Source organism: Stenella coeruleoalba, assembly GCF_951394435.1.
Source record: "Stenella coeruleoalba genome assembly, chromosome: 5".
NCBI lineage: Eukaryota > Metazoa > Chordata > Mammalia > Artiodactyla > Delphinidae > Stenella > Stenella coeruleoalba.
The window spans coordinates 49,388,249-49,401,632 of record NC_137150.1 but is presented as its reverse complement, the minus strand read 5'-3'; positions in this window follow the sequence as shown (position 1 = coordinate 49,401,632).

The window sequence follows — 13,384 nt, the reverse complement described above, 5'->3', positions numbered from 1 at the left end:
CATCATCGATGATTGATCTACTTGGGGTGTATTATCCCAAATGTTTGGTTCTTACATTGCCTTTATCTTTCATCCTGGTTCTATTGATATTTCCCATTGTTCCTACTCCTTGCTCCTTACGTCCTGTTACATATCCGTCTCTCCAAAAAGGTACAAGCTCCCAACCTCAGGAATTTTCTTCAGACATGCTGTCACCAGAGTTCTTGGAAGCTTAGGGTCACTGCAGCACAAAGATGGATCTTCTTCCATTAAGCCAGGTGCAATGTAAGAGGAACAGAAAGGAAGGCTTACAACAAAAGCAGAGACAGAAAAACAGTAAAATAAGGGACAAAACAGACACCAATGAGGGCAGTTAGAAGGAACCTCTATTATGGGGCATAATTTTAAGGTAGGGATCATGTACGGGGAAGTTCTTTATATACTGATATGAAAACACATTCAAGAGATATTGTAGGGCTTCCCTGGTGGCGCAGTGGTTGAGAGTCCGCCTGCCGATGCAGGGGACACGGGTTCGTGCCCCGGTCCGGGAGGATCCCACATGCCGCGGAGCGGCTGGGCCCGTGAGCCCTGGCCGCTGAGCCTGCACATCCGGAGCCTGTGTTCCCCAACGGGAGAGGCCACAGCAGTGAGAGGCCCGCATACCGCAAAAAAAAAAAAAAAAAAAAAAAAAAAAGAGATATTGTAAGTGTAAAAAAAAGGCATGGAACAGTGTTATTGAACAGTGTGTTCCTATTTGCATTAGAAGATAGGGCCTAAGACTATATGTGTATTGCTTGTTTATGCATAATATTCCTCCGCCAGAACACAAAGAACTCCAGAGGCTCTGATTACCCCTGGAGGGTGGAGAAGAGGGATGTGAAAAGACTCTTTTCATTCTCTCTCCTGTTGTACTGTCTGAATTTTGAACTATATGAATATATTATCTATTTGAAAGTAGATAAGTAAAATATACTAAAATTTCTCTCTCATAGTGAATGACTTGTTTTACTCCTTAACTTACATAATGGTGCTTTTGTTTTTAGAACCTACTCCCTGCCTTTATCCTAAATTGTCCTATTAGCATACATAATAAAGGACCCCTGAGACTAAAAGGCTTTCTTCTGACAGAATTGTTAATTGTAAATTTCAATTATCCACAGGCCGAATGTGACAAATCTCTGTCATATAAAATCTTTGCAGGTTATCTTCATTTTCATTTTATGTTTGGTGAAAACTAAGGGCTTGGGGTGGTAGGAGGACAGTAATTGCTTCCAGGTTTCTTAGAATTAATGGCAGGGTTGGGGAAAAATGCTAAGCTTTTTCCTTTCTTTCTTTTCTTTCTTTCTTTCTTTCTTTCTTTCTTTCTTTCTTTCTTTCTTTCTTTCTTTCTTTCTTTCTTTTTCTCTTTCTTTCTTTCTTTCTTTCTTTTTCTCTTTCTTTCTTTCTTTTTCTTTCTTTCTTTTTCTTTCTTTCTTTTTCTTTCTTTCTTTCCTTCTTTCTTTCTCTCTTCTCTTTTTTTTTCAAAAGAGGAAGCTCATTATGTTTGGGCTCCCACAGCTATATAGTCTAAAAACATTTTGGCTTTTTTCTTCTTGCGGCACTTTAATAAAACTCAGAATGATACACTTGGACAAGTGGTCTTAACAGCAAGGAAAACAAACACTTTATGAAAACAACATCTATACGCCTCAGCCTCCTGTCTTTTATCTTTACTATTTTCTCTGAGTCTGGCACGAAACAGACACACACCAGTCTCCACAGGGGTTAAATAGAAAACCATCCAAACATCACAAAGTGCCGTCCAGAATTTTGATGACTTCCATTCCCCAACTCTGGTGCACAGGACCTGGCTGGTGGTGCAGAGACCACGGTGTCCTGGCCCGGACAGGCACTCTCAGTGTGTGCCAGAATCAGCAGTTCTCCTCAGCCCCAGCACAAGACCCGCACGTCTCAGAACAAGCCTCCGTCCTCTGTCTAGGGAACAGAGTGTACGTAGCTCGCTCCACATCTGGCTCAATCTTAGAGTAGGGTCTTTGCTCCTGCTTCGTTTTAGGTCAGCTTTCAGCATCACTTGTTTAATTCACTAAGCTCTTCCTTCTGTATATGATCAAAGGTAGGGACGGAGGGAGAACCGAAGGATCCAGACATCAGGGGTATCAGGACAAGGCTGGGGGCTAAGGCATTAGTTTTGGGGTCTTCAGATCTCAGAGAAAGGAACCCTCTCTGGAGCTTGAACTCTAAATCCAGAGGGCTTGTACACAGGGGAAAAAAAAATACGGGGATATATTAGATGCTAATAGTGGTTTGTTTGAGTGGGGTTGTGGGTAATTCCTATATTACTCTTCTTTATAACTTTTTATACTTTTCAAATTTCCTACTGTGAGCCCACTATTTAGTGGGTCTGTAAGCTTGAACAGTTACATGATCTTGTGAAATCTCTCTCTTTTTAAGAAATCTTTAAAATGGAGACAAGAGTAAAAATGCTTAGGGCTTAAGGAAGGGTGACCTGAGATCATGAACATACAGTGCCTGACTTGTAGTTGTCGCTCCATGAACACTAGTTCCCTTACCAATGTGCTCTTCTCCATGCTCTCCTTTCATTATGGGCCAGTGGTTTGATATAGGACTAGCTGGGAGGGTTCCTTCTGCGAGAGGGTTCCTTCTGTCCACAACTGTGCTCCTCAAAGTTTAGTGCATCAGAATCGCCTTGAGGGCTTGTTCAAAACAGACTGCTCTGTCCCCTCCCTAACGTTTCTGATTCAGTAGGCCTGAGGTAGGGTCTGAGAATTTGCCTTTTTAACACGTTCCCAAACGGTGCTGATGCCGCTGGGCCAGGGAGCGCACTTTGAGAAACATGGATCCGTAGGATACACAACAAAGATTAATTTCAAATTATTCTAAACATAAATATCTGATCTCTGTCTTTCCTTCCTGCCTTTCTCCCTTCCTCCTAGCTCCTACTGTTTTTTTTGTTTTGTTTTGTTTTGTTTTTTTTGTTTTTTTCTTATTTGGAGGTTATAGAAACCACCAGACTCTATTTCTCACCTCTGTAATTTTTGTCAACAGCTCAAGTCTCTTCTTATGTCAAAAAACCGGGGGGTGGGGGGAGCAATAATGTTGTTTTGCTCTAAGGATCTTCTTTCATTCGGATACCGAGAGAAAGAGGAACAAGCATTCTCTGGATGGTCCCTAATCTGAACTGATATTTTCTACTAATAATAGAAAAACAGTCTCTTTGATGACTGATGCTTAAAAAAAGTTGGAAGCGCTATCGGCATCCTGGTGCCAGGGAATATTTTTATATTTAGGGTCTGTTTAATCTTTTATCAATATAAATATTTGAAAAATAAAATGATCAGGAAAATGGCTAAGGAAAACATTTCAGGCTAGCGTGTGGAATAGCAGGCCATGTTCAGCTTGAAGCCTGAAAAGACCCTCTTTGTCTTTCTAAACTCTGTAGGATAGAAGTTCTTTGCTTGGGATTCACGAACCCCCTGAAGTTGAATGCAAGACGGTGTGTTTGCTTATGTGCGTTTTTCTGGGCAGAGAGTCCATGGCCTTCAATGGATGATCAAAGGAATTGCGACTCAGAAAAGATTAATACCGCCATGGAGACTTGCTTGGTCAAAAGCCACATGTTAATTTCTTGAGGAAGAAAGCAAATTCCTAGCACGGGAGAAGGAGCTGGGCACGTGGGCTGGCGAGTGGCCCGTTGAAAGATGAGTGAGGACTGAAGTCTACCAATGAACCCTGTAGGGGAACCACTGCTTTAACTTTTCTCAGGTTTAGTTCCTTCGTCTGTAACATGTAGTTAATGAAGATACTCACCTAGAGGAGTTTCGTCCAGTTTAGTGAGGTATTTGCAAGGCCCTTAGCGTAGTATCTGGTGCCTGGTAGATGGTGCTAAATAAGTGGCAGCCAGTGGCAGTGGACATCACGGTTGCCATCTGGTGGGCTGTGTGGTGATCGCTGTGGAAGCTTTGGGAGCAAAGATCTTGGGCATGTCTTTGGCTCCAACTCAAGGATCAGAGGTCTCCCTCTGTGAGGTACGGTTATTAACCTCATTTTACAAATGAAACTGGGGGCTCATTTTCAGTTCTTAGGGCGAGTTGTTATTTTATGCCGCATTCATTTATGAGAGCCCTGTTTTCTGCCGGTTAAATTGTATCATATCATTATGTAAAACATAAATATTTCCTCCATTGTGCCTTGTTGGAAGCACTGTGATTGCCAAGCACTCAATCTCTCAAACAAGTCTGAGAAGAACTGGCCAGGGTGGTGTTTTGGAAAATAGCTCGGCCGAGGCTGAGAACCTTAATTGTTGGTTCTAAACTCTATGTTCTACCCACCAAACCACTGCCCTGGCTGGGAGTGACGCTTGTCCCTCCCACTCCCATATCTTGTGCTCTGGAATCAGTTTTGCATTTAAGCAAAAATGTAACTAAGGAAATGGAAATATAATACACACTGACACACACAAAACAACAGAATACACATACTACTTAAACTGTCTTTTTTTCTGGAAAAAAGGTAAAAACAGACAGACTCTGAGTAAGATAATATTTTAACTCACACTGTGGAGGTTCAGGTTGATGATAGCACAGCAGAAATGCTTACAGTTACTCCCAGCTAATGAATCAGTTGTGTTTTCACAGTTCCTTCTCTTAGCCAAGGACCTCACAAATGGAGCAGTTAGGGTCACGCTACTCAAAATGTGGGCTCTGCACAGTCGGATCAGCCTCCCCAGGGAGGTTGTTAAAAATGCAGACTCTCAGGCCCACCCCCACTGCTGAATCAAAATGTTGTTTTAATAAGATCCTCAGGTGATTCACATGCACATTACCATTGGAGAAGCATTTGTTCAGGTAGCCAAAAAGTTTCTTCTGGGGAATGTGAGGGCAGTTCCAGGGCAGGGAGATGGCTTTCTATTTCCTGCCTTTCTTCCTTCCAGCAGGTGTGCAAGTCAGTACTGGGTATATCTCTCTGCTCTCTGGAGCTGCAACCTTTTCCTCCCTCTGTGGCTTCGGGCTCATTGCTGCATCCGAGGATGTGCCCCACTGTGACCAGGGGTAATTGCTACCTTCTCCTGAAAAGCCCAGAACCTAGAGAATCAGCAACCAGGCAGCAAAAACCCTCTGTTTCACCAAAATCTTTCTGGTTGGGCACTAATGGGGAAAGTGTTAAGGCTGTGCTCTGGTGACAGAGCTCCTAGAGCGAAGCTTTAAATGCCTTGATGAAAGCAATTGCTACTGGGGACTCTAACCCGTAGTAATTAGGAGCTTGCTGGAGAAGAGGAGGGGTTAGGAAGTGATGAGTGGAGAGAGATCTATTTAAAGTTGAAACATTGTTTCAACTGCTGCTTTTAATCCTTTGCTGGCTTCCCATTCTAGTTATAGGTGAGCCGTTTACCTAACAGAACTGTATTTGGTCAAAGTGCTTTATCCCAGTTCCAAGGGTGCTGATTTTCAGGAAGTGTACCTGCACTGGGGAAGCAGATTTGATTCCATTATTGGCCAAGAACCAGCTGATCGTGTAGATTCTGGGGCTGTCATTTCAATGTCACTATCATAAAGGAGTTGGGAATTATTATTATTATTACTGAAATGGTCCCCAAACTTGGGGGTTCAACACCCTAAGGGACAGAGAAGATGTTGGCAGCTCCCCAAAGAGAGAGGAAGAAAGAAAGAAGGCATGTTGAGCCCCTGTGGGTGGGAGCCATGGAATCTAATCATGGTGAGGTCAGCCTTTGACATGAGGAGTCCTGTGACTCTGCAGCAGAAAGTCCAATATGGTCTCCTCGCAGGCTTGGGGAGCTTTAGTGATTTGGTGGAAGTCATGGAACTGAAAGGAGGCAATGCTGGAATTGGAATCAAGTTTAATGAGTTCCTTGGCCTGGGAAAGTCCAGATCAGGAAAAAAAAAAAATTGCTTCTCAAACTGTACCTACCTCACAATCACCTGAAGGGCTCGTTGAAACACAGAGGGTGCTGGGTTCCACCCCAGAATGCCTGGTTCAGTAGGTTTGGAGTCGGGTCTGAGGGACTCTGCATTTCTAACCAGTTCCCAGGCAGTGCTGACGCTGCTGGTCCAGGGACCACACTTTGAGAACCATTGCTCTACTGGCTCCCCCCACTGCTAGATAGACCGTCCTGATGTTGCTTTCTTAACAGGCCATTACCTTGTTCTTAACTTACCAAGGTGGGTTTGTCTCCTGAACTAGAGCAGAGAAAAATATTAATGCATAATAGGGACAGGAAAGATCAATATATACATTTTGAGATTTCTCCTCCCTTCCTAGCTTCTGAGTGGAGGAAGATTCTTGCTTGATGGTCAGAACTCCCAGGGTTTTTCTCTATAGCCCTGAATACTGGAACTAGGAAACTGAAACTCGGAAACTGAAAACTGAAATACTGAAACTCAAGGAAACCTGAGAGACTAAACTGATGTACACAATAAAGTTTTAAAAGAAAAAGAGATATATTAAAAATCCACTTTGGCTGGACATTGGGAAGAGAAATAGAGGAGAATTGCGAGTAAGGAATTTTGGAGAGTGAGAGGCTCTGGAATAACCACAGGAGGTGAAAGAGGAGAGGAGAGGAGAAAGGTTCAGTGGGCTTTGGACCAAGTGCCTCTCATATCCTTCAACAGATGCAGTTAGAGATTGAGGTGTCTCTTTGCTCCTGAACTGTTTCTTTGAGTGTCATATCATGTGAGTCTGGGCCCCATGGGTCCTGGGATTGACTAGGGACACAGAATTGGTCTTGCAGTAGTGATGATGACTTTATTCTGACACACCTTATCATCCAGTTCTTGTTATAGCAGGTGGCAAGACAGCAAGCTGGGAAAGCATGTCAGGATACCAAGGAAATTCAGGAACACTGGTGTTGCATACCTATTTCTGAATTGTTTCTTAATTTGCACCGTGATTCGTCTTTGTTACCTCCAAACATTCGGTGAGGTCTATTACATAAAACAGCATCGCCTCGGAGAATGAGGAAAAGGGTAGTGAGTCCACGTTGGGGATAAATTGATCATGAAAAGGACAGCAGCTGAGAAGACTGGTGATGAGGAAGGCCGGGGAGACCGAAATGAGACCACGAGGAGAGGTTTGGAGTGAGAGGTGACAGCCACGCATCAGGAAAATGAGTTCTCCCAGAAATTTGTGGAGAGCATGGAATTTCTTAAAATTATATTTTGTTCAGCCATTAAAAGCAAAGATGATCCCAAAGGCTGGAGAATAGCGGTGCCTCTTAATATTGGAGAAGAGAGTTGGATCCTTTCTGCAATTTTTACAAACTCTTATAACTAATTTAAATGTAAACATGATCTGCCTTGACACAAGAGGGCCATTATGCTAAGAGACAAGTCACTGGGAGCGCTCAGACTTATAGGAACCAGAATGCGATGAAGAGAGAGGAAAACCTCATAGGAAAGCTGCATTTTGATATGTTCCCAGGTGGATTTGCCCCAATCAAAGAGTTTTAGACAAGGAGTTAAACATCTGGATTACAAGAAATCTTTAAAGAACGGTGGTATTCACAAAGGACTTCAAAGCCTGATTTAATTTAACCAGTTTTTAGACTAAAAAAATCATCTGCCTGGCTCTGAAATACTTGGAGAGCAATTTTACATTCCAGTGCACAGCAACCTGACACGAGATCAAATTCCTATATTTTTCGAGGCTTCAGTTTCGCTGCTCTTATTAAGAACTGAAGGAAGGGGGTGGGATAGGGAGGGGGGAGGGAGGGAGACGCAAGAGGGAAGAGATATAGGAACATATGTATATGTATAACTGATTCACTTTGTTATAAAGCAGAAACTAACACACCATTGTAAAGCAATTATACCCCAATAAAGATGTTAAAAAAAAAATGTCACTTAATGGCAAAAATAAATAAATAAAAGAACTGAAAGAAGTAGCCTACTTTTATGATATGTCATCATTATATTCTTTATTATATAATTATCATATATATCATTATTATACGATATATCATAATATCATAAAAATAGCCTGGATCAGCAGCCCAGGATGACAAAAATGACCGGCCCAGAAGACAGACGTCCACATCTGTGCTGTTATTTGCAAAATAGTTCTGCTCAGGTGCCCAAATTCCCCTTCAATATAAAGGCGATTTTACCCAGGAGGGTGAAACATTAGACAGTTCCAGTAGGTTGCAGGTAAAAGGGCTCTGGAGTCACATGACCCCAGTTCCAGCATTTCCTAGCTTAACCGCTCTACCCTCAGTTTTCCCATCTGTAAAATGCAGCTAATAAGAGTATTTCACAGCACAGTGCCTGGAACTCAGCACATGTTCAATAAATGTTAGTATCCTGCTCCCTTTGGTGATAAGCACAGTTACCTGGGAGGGTTACTCAATAGCTCGCTAAGAGGGGCAGGATAGGAGAACAAGGATTAGTCTCATCTGCAGGCCTTGAGAGAATAGAACAGATAGAGGCCAAGGTGCTAGGCAGGTAGAGAGTCCTGAGTCCTGGCTTGTTTTTAAAGCCTCGTAAGTGTCAAGCATGGTCTGTAGGCAGCTTGCATAAAATGCCTCACACATTCCATTTTTCAAAAGTATGTGGAGAAAAGGGAGCCCTCTTGCACTGTCGGTGGGAATGTAAATTGATGCAGCCACTATGGAGAACAGTACGGAGGTTCCTTAAAAAAACAAAAATAGAACTATCACATAACCCAGCAATCCCACTACTGGGCATATACCCAGAGAAAACCATAATTCAAAGAGGCATATGCACTCCAATGTTCATCACAGCATTATTTACAATAGCCAGGACATGGAAACAACCTAAATGCCCATCAACAGAGGAATGGATAAAGAAGATGTGGCACATACATACAATGGAATATTACTCAGCCATAGAAAGGAACGAAACTGGGTCATTTGTAGAGACGTGGGTGGATCTAGAGACTGTCATACAGAGTGAAGTAAGTCAGAAAGGGAAAAACAAATATCGTATATTAACGCATATATGTGGAATCTGATAAAATAGGTGTAGACGATATTATTTACAAAGCAGAAATAGAGACACAAATGTAGAGAACAAACATATGGATACCAAGGGGGATGGGGGGGTGGGATGAACTGGGAGACAGGGATTGACATATATACACTATTGATACGATGTATAAAATAGATAACTAATGAGAATCTACTGTATAGCACAGGGAACCCTACTCAATGCTCTGTGGTAACCTAAATGGGAAGGAAATCCAAAAAAAAAAAGTATGTGGACGCTGTTATGGCTCTTAAAAATGCAACTTCATTAAAAAATTAGTTTTGAATTTATGGTAGCTTTGGTCACTCCACATGTTCTCAACCAATGGATGATAAGAGCACAACTACTCTATCAGAGGGCGTGTCTTCCTTTCCACTCCCCCCTCCTTTTTTTTTTTTTTTCTTTAATCAAAAACTGTCTCAGATTGGAAAAGGCTGGGACTGTCATATCTGGGACCAGAGTTTTGTCCTATTGGGGAAGCAAAAAGGCTTCGGGTGCCTGGGTTTTGGGACTCAGGAGGGAAAAGGAAGTTTGCAACAGGACAACATCATCCTGAAAAATGTCGTGGGGTCAGTTTTGCTCAGGCCATCCTCAGAAGAGATGCACAATGTCAGAAAATGGCAATGTCCTGAAAACACACCTGGCTGTGTGAGGAATAAGCAGATTCTGCGAATGCACTGGGAGATCCGAAATTCCTTCAGCAAACTGAGATGCAGTTGTTTGCTTTCCCCCCACATGCTCCATTTCCTTTGTTTTCTCCTCTGCAAATTTTCCCTTCTTTCTCAGTTCCTCTTCTTTTCACACCCACAGAGAACCCGATGCTAGTAGTAAGGAAAACTCGTGAAACAAATATTTTGGTTGTATTCTAAATCAGTTGTCATTTGTTTTCCGTTTCCTCTGACTATTTACATTAGCCTCTCAGCCTGGCTTTGTTTGGAGAGGGGGCCGCACACTCAAGCCTTAGCGCATGAACCAAAACAGGGATGACTCTGTAGCACCGTGACATGCTCAATCAAAGCGTTTGCTCTTAAAAGATTCTAACTTTGGCAGTATACTTTTTTAACCATGCGAAGCTTGCTCTCTGAAGGAGATGAGGGTACAAATGGGGTCTTGCCAATTGCAACCAACCTTGTAGTATAACAAATTCTCCAACTATTTGCCATTCTTGGAACTTTGAATCACAGCACAGATACTATTTTAAAGCTTACTTTGTTATAATAAAACATCTTCCTTGTAATAAAAGTATTCACAGAGGAAAATATCTTCAGTGGTTGTATTATACTCCAGTGTACAATGTAGCAACATTTGTGCACTCACCATCCATTTGTTGGGATTCAAGTTATTCCCAGTTTCTTACTAAGATAAACCCTGCTGCAATGAACATCTTTGTGAACAAAAGCACCGTCTGAATTTGTGACCCTTCCCGTGGGATAGTCACCTTGACGTGGAATTCTTTGGCCAAAGAATGTGAACATTTTGACGGCTCTTGGCGTATACTGCCGAGTTGTTTTCCAGAAAAGCTGCGCTGTCTTCCTACTCCATACCCACACTTCCCCTACCTCCGTTTGCAGCCTCCATACCAGTATTGTAAAAATAAAATGTGAAATGCTTGGCATACGGTACCTGACACCTAGTAGTGACTCAGTAAAAGGTAATTGATGATGTTGAGGTCGAACAAGTTTATTCTCACGTTGCCTCTTTGTAGCGGTGCAGGGCTTCTAGGCTCTTCTGGGTTGTACATCATCTGGACATCCGGAAGCACTTGTTTATGTCCCTTCTGGCAAAGCACTGTGGAGGGACTGATTGGCTAATGTGACAAATTTCTTGAAACTGGAGTTGCTGGAAGGAAAATAACTTACAGTTTTCCCTGTCTGGATTTTCAATAGGTGCTTAAGATTGTAATTCAGTGGTTCTGAGCTCAGACTATACAATAGAATCATCTGGGAGCTCTGTAAACAATACCAGAGCATGGCCTTCCTTGGTTGAGGGTGGGGCCTGGACGTTGGCATTTAAAACATTCTTCCCAGGTAATTCTTATATAAGCAAGGGATGAGAATCCTAACGCAAAAGATGAGTGGTTTGGAAATTCCAGGCACCACGTGGTACCTACTGAGGGACTTATTTGGAAGCTTTCTTGTGTCTCTCAAAGATTAGACTAAGAATACAGGATAAAACCCTTAGGGGCCTCAATCTTCAAGTATTGGCAAGTATTTACTAACATCCTGCCTTCTCAGAGGGCCAGATAATCAACTCCTTCTAGAAAAGTATTTTTCTCTGAGTTTATAATAACTTGCATAGTGCCTCCTGAGGAAGGAACTGGAGCTCAGAGTGGTTAATTAACTTGCTCCCAGTTTGCTAGCAAGAGGCCAAACTGGGAATCAAACCAGGACCCCGAATCCCATGATTTTTCTACCACACGATGTTGCCCTTAAAAATTGCATTCATCTTTTAGTGCTCATGTAACCGATTTTGATTTTATTTTTTTGCTACGTGGGGCTGACTTGGTTCCTCATTTTCAAAGAAGCTTGCCTCTAAAAGTGTCCCCTTGCCCCCAACAAACAACAATTGTATCAGTTATTATGGGTGTGTTCTAGACATGGCCCAAGAGGAATGTAGCTGTATCTAGTCATCACTTTATAAATATTGATGAACGGTAAAAATGTTTTAAAGGAAACTTTATCTGAAGGAGTGTCTTGGAATTCAGCTGTTTCTTTTCATGTTTTTCAGACCTCCTACCCTGGCACTGAAATCCAAACAGCCAAGGGTGGGCCAAATCCAGTATTTCCTCATTATTGTGGCACCAGTGATTCTGTACCTGGGAGGATTCAGGGTAGGGTGACTCCAGGGACTGCAGTTGGCACACCTGGTCATTGTCCCTGAGGGGGGATGAATATCTCATGACACAGTGGCTCCACAGAAGGAAGTACTGAGTTGCAGATCGCTTTATGAACTCCTTTTTCCCTAAGAATATGAGAAAGGAAAAAGCCCATTTTACAGCAGAGAAAACTGAGGCAAAAAAAGTCATTGCTCGACTTGCCTGAGCACACATGGTCATGCTGGCCATGCTGGGTGGGAAGTTGCGCCTTAGATGGTTGTGCTACACTGGGCTCACTTCACCACCTTTATCTCTTTCCTCTATTCGTTGCTCATTTAAAAGTTGGGGATGAAGAAGTATGCACAAAGAAGTTTATTGCTGCATTGATTACAATAACAAAATTGAAAACAAATTGACAAACAGTAGGGAAATGGTTAAGGGAAAAATATGGCCTATTCATTCTATGGAATGTATAAATATTGAATATAATAGTTCAAAGATAGTTTTTAATAGCTTGGGAAAATGCTTAAACTATAAATGAATTTTTTAAAATCTTCTTCATTTTCCTGACCTCTAAGCCCATGGTTCACCGACCAGTGAATCACATGTGAGAAATGCAGAATCTCAGGCCCCCCTCAAGCCCTGCTGAATCAGAATCTGCATTTTAACAGCACCTCCAGGTGATTCACCACATTCATGTTTGAAAAGCACTGACATAAATAACGAGTTCTCAACGACTCAGTCCTCAGACATCTTCTATACTCAGTTGCGCCTTGAGCTAGTGATTCTAGCATCTGGTAGCATATTAAATTTCTGATTCCATTGGTCTGGGAAAATGGCCTTGGGGACTGACATTTGTTTCTGTTTTTAGCTTTTGTCTTATTTTATTCAATATGTTTGAAATAATCAGGGGACTGGCATTTGTGTATGAACCTCAGGTATTCAAAAATGCAGACGAGATTGAGATCCACTGACTCTATGATTTCCCCTGTGATACATTTTTAAATAGAAAATGCATGATACCAAAGAGCATATACCTTGTATATTAATTATGGAAAACTATATAGAGAAAAGACTAAAAGAAAAGATACCAATATATTAACCATGATACAAACAGTGGTGAGTTTTTTGTTTTTAGGGGGGGTGAGTTTCTTTATATAGTTCTCTATAAAATGGTCACAGCGTCAGGCCACAGATTCAGAGGTGCAATAGACATTATTTTTATGTACTCCAAATTAATTTCTACTTAGAGCCCCAATCTGCTTGTGGTGAAAACGTTTCAGTCAATTCTGGAAATCGGGTTGATTCAGTCAAGCTGCCAATGGCCCATGACATCATTGTGCCAACTGGAAAAAGTATTCCTCCAGGCCGGTGCAGCCCCACATTAGCACACGTGGTGTGATGGCAAAGCACCAACCAGATTTGATCTCCACCTGCTCCCCGGGGCGCCTCTCTGCAATGAACGACCTGCACCCCTACGTGTGGCAGTCCTGGGCTCAGCTAATTTAGGACCCCATTTCTTTGATGTTTTAGGTAAATTCCAGGAAGCTCTAATGGTGGCACTGGATTAGGA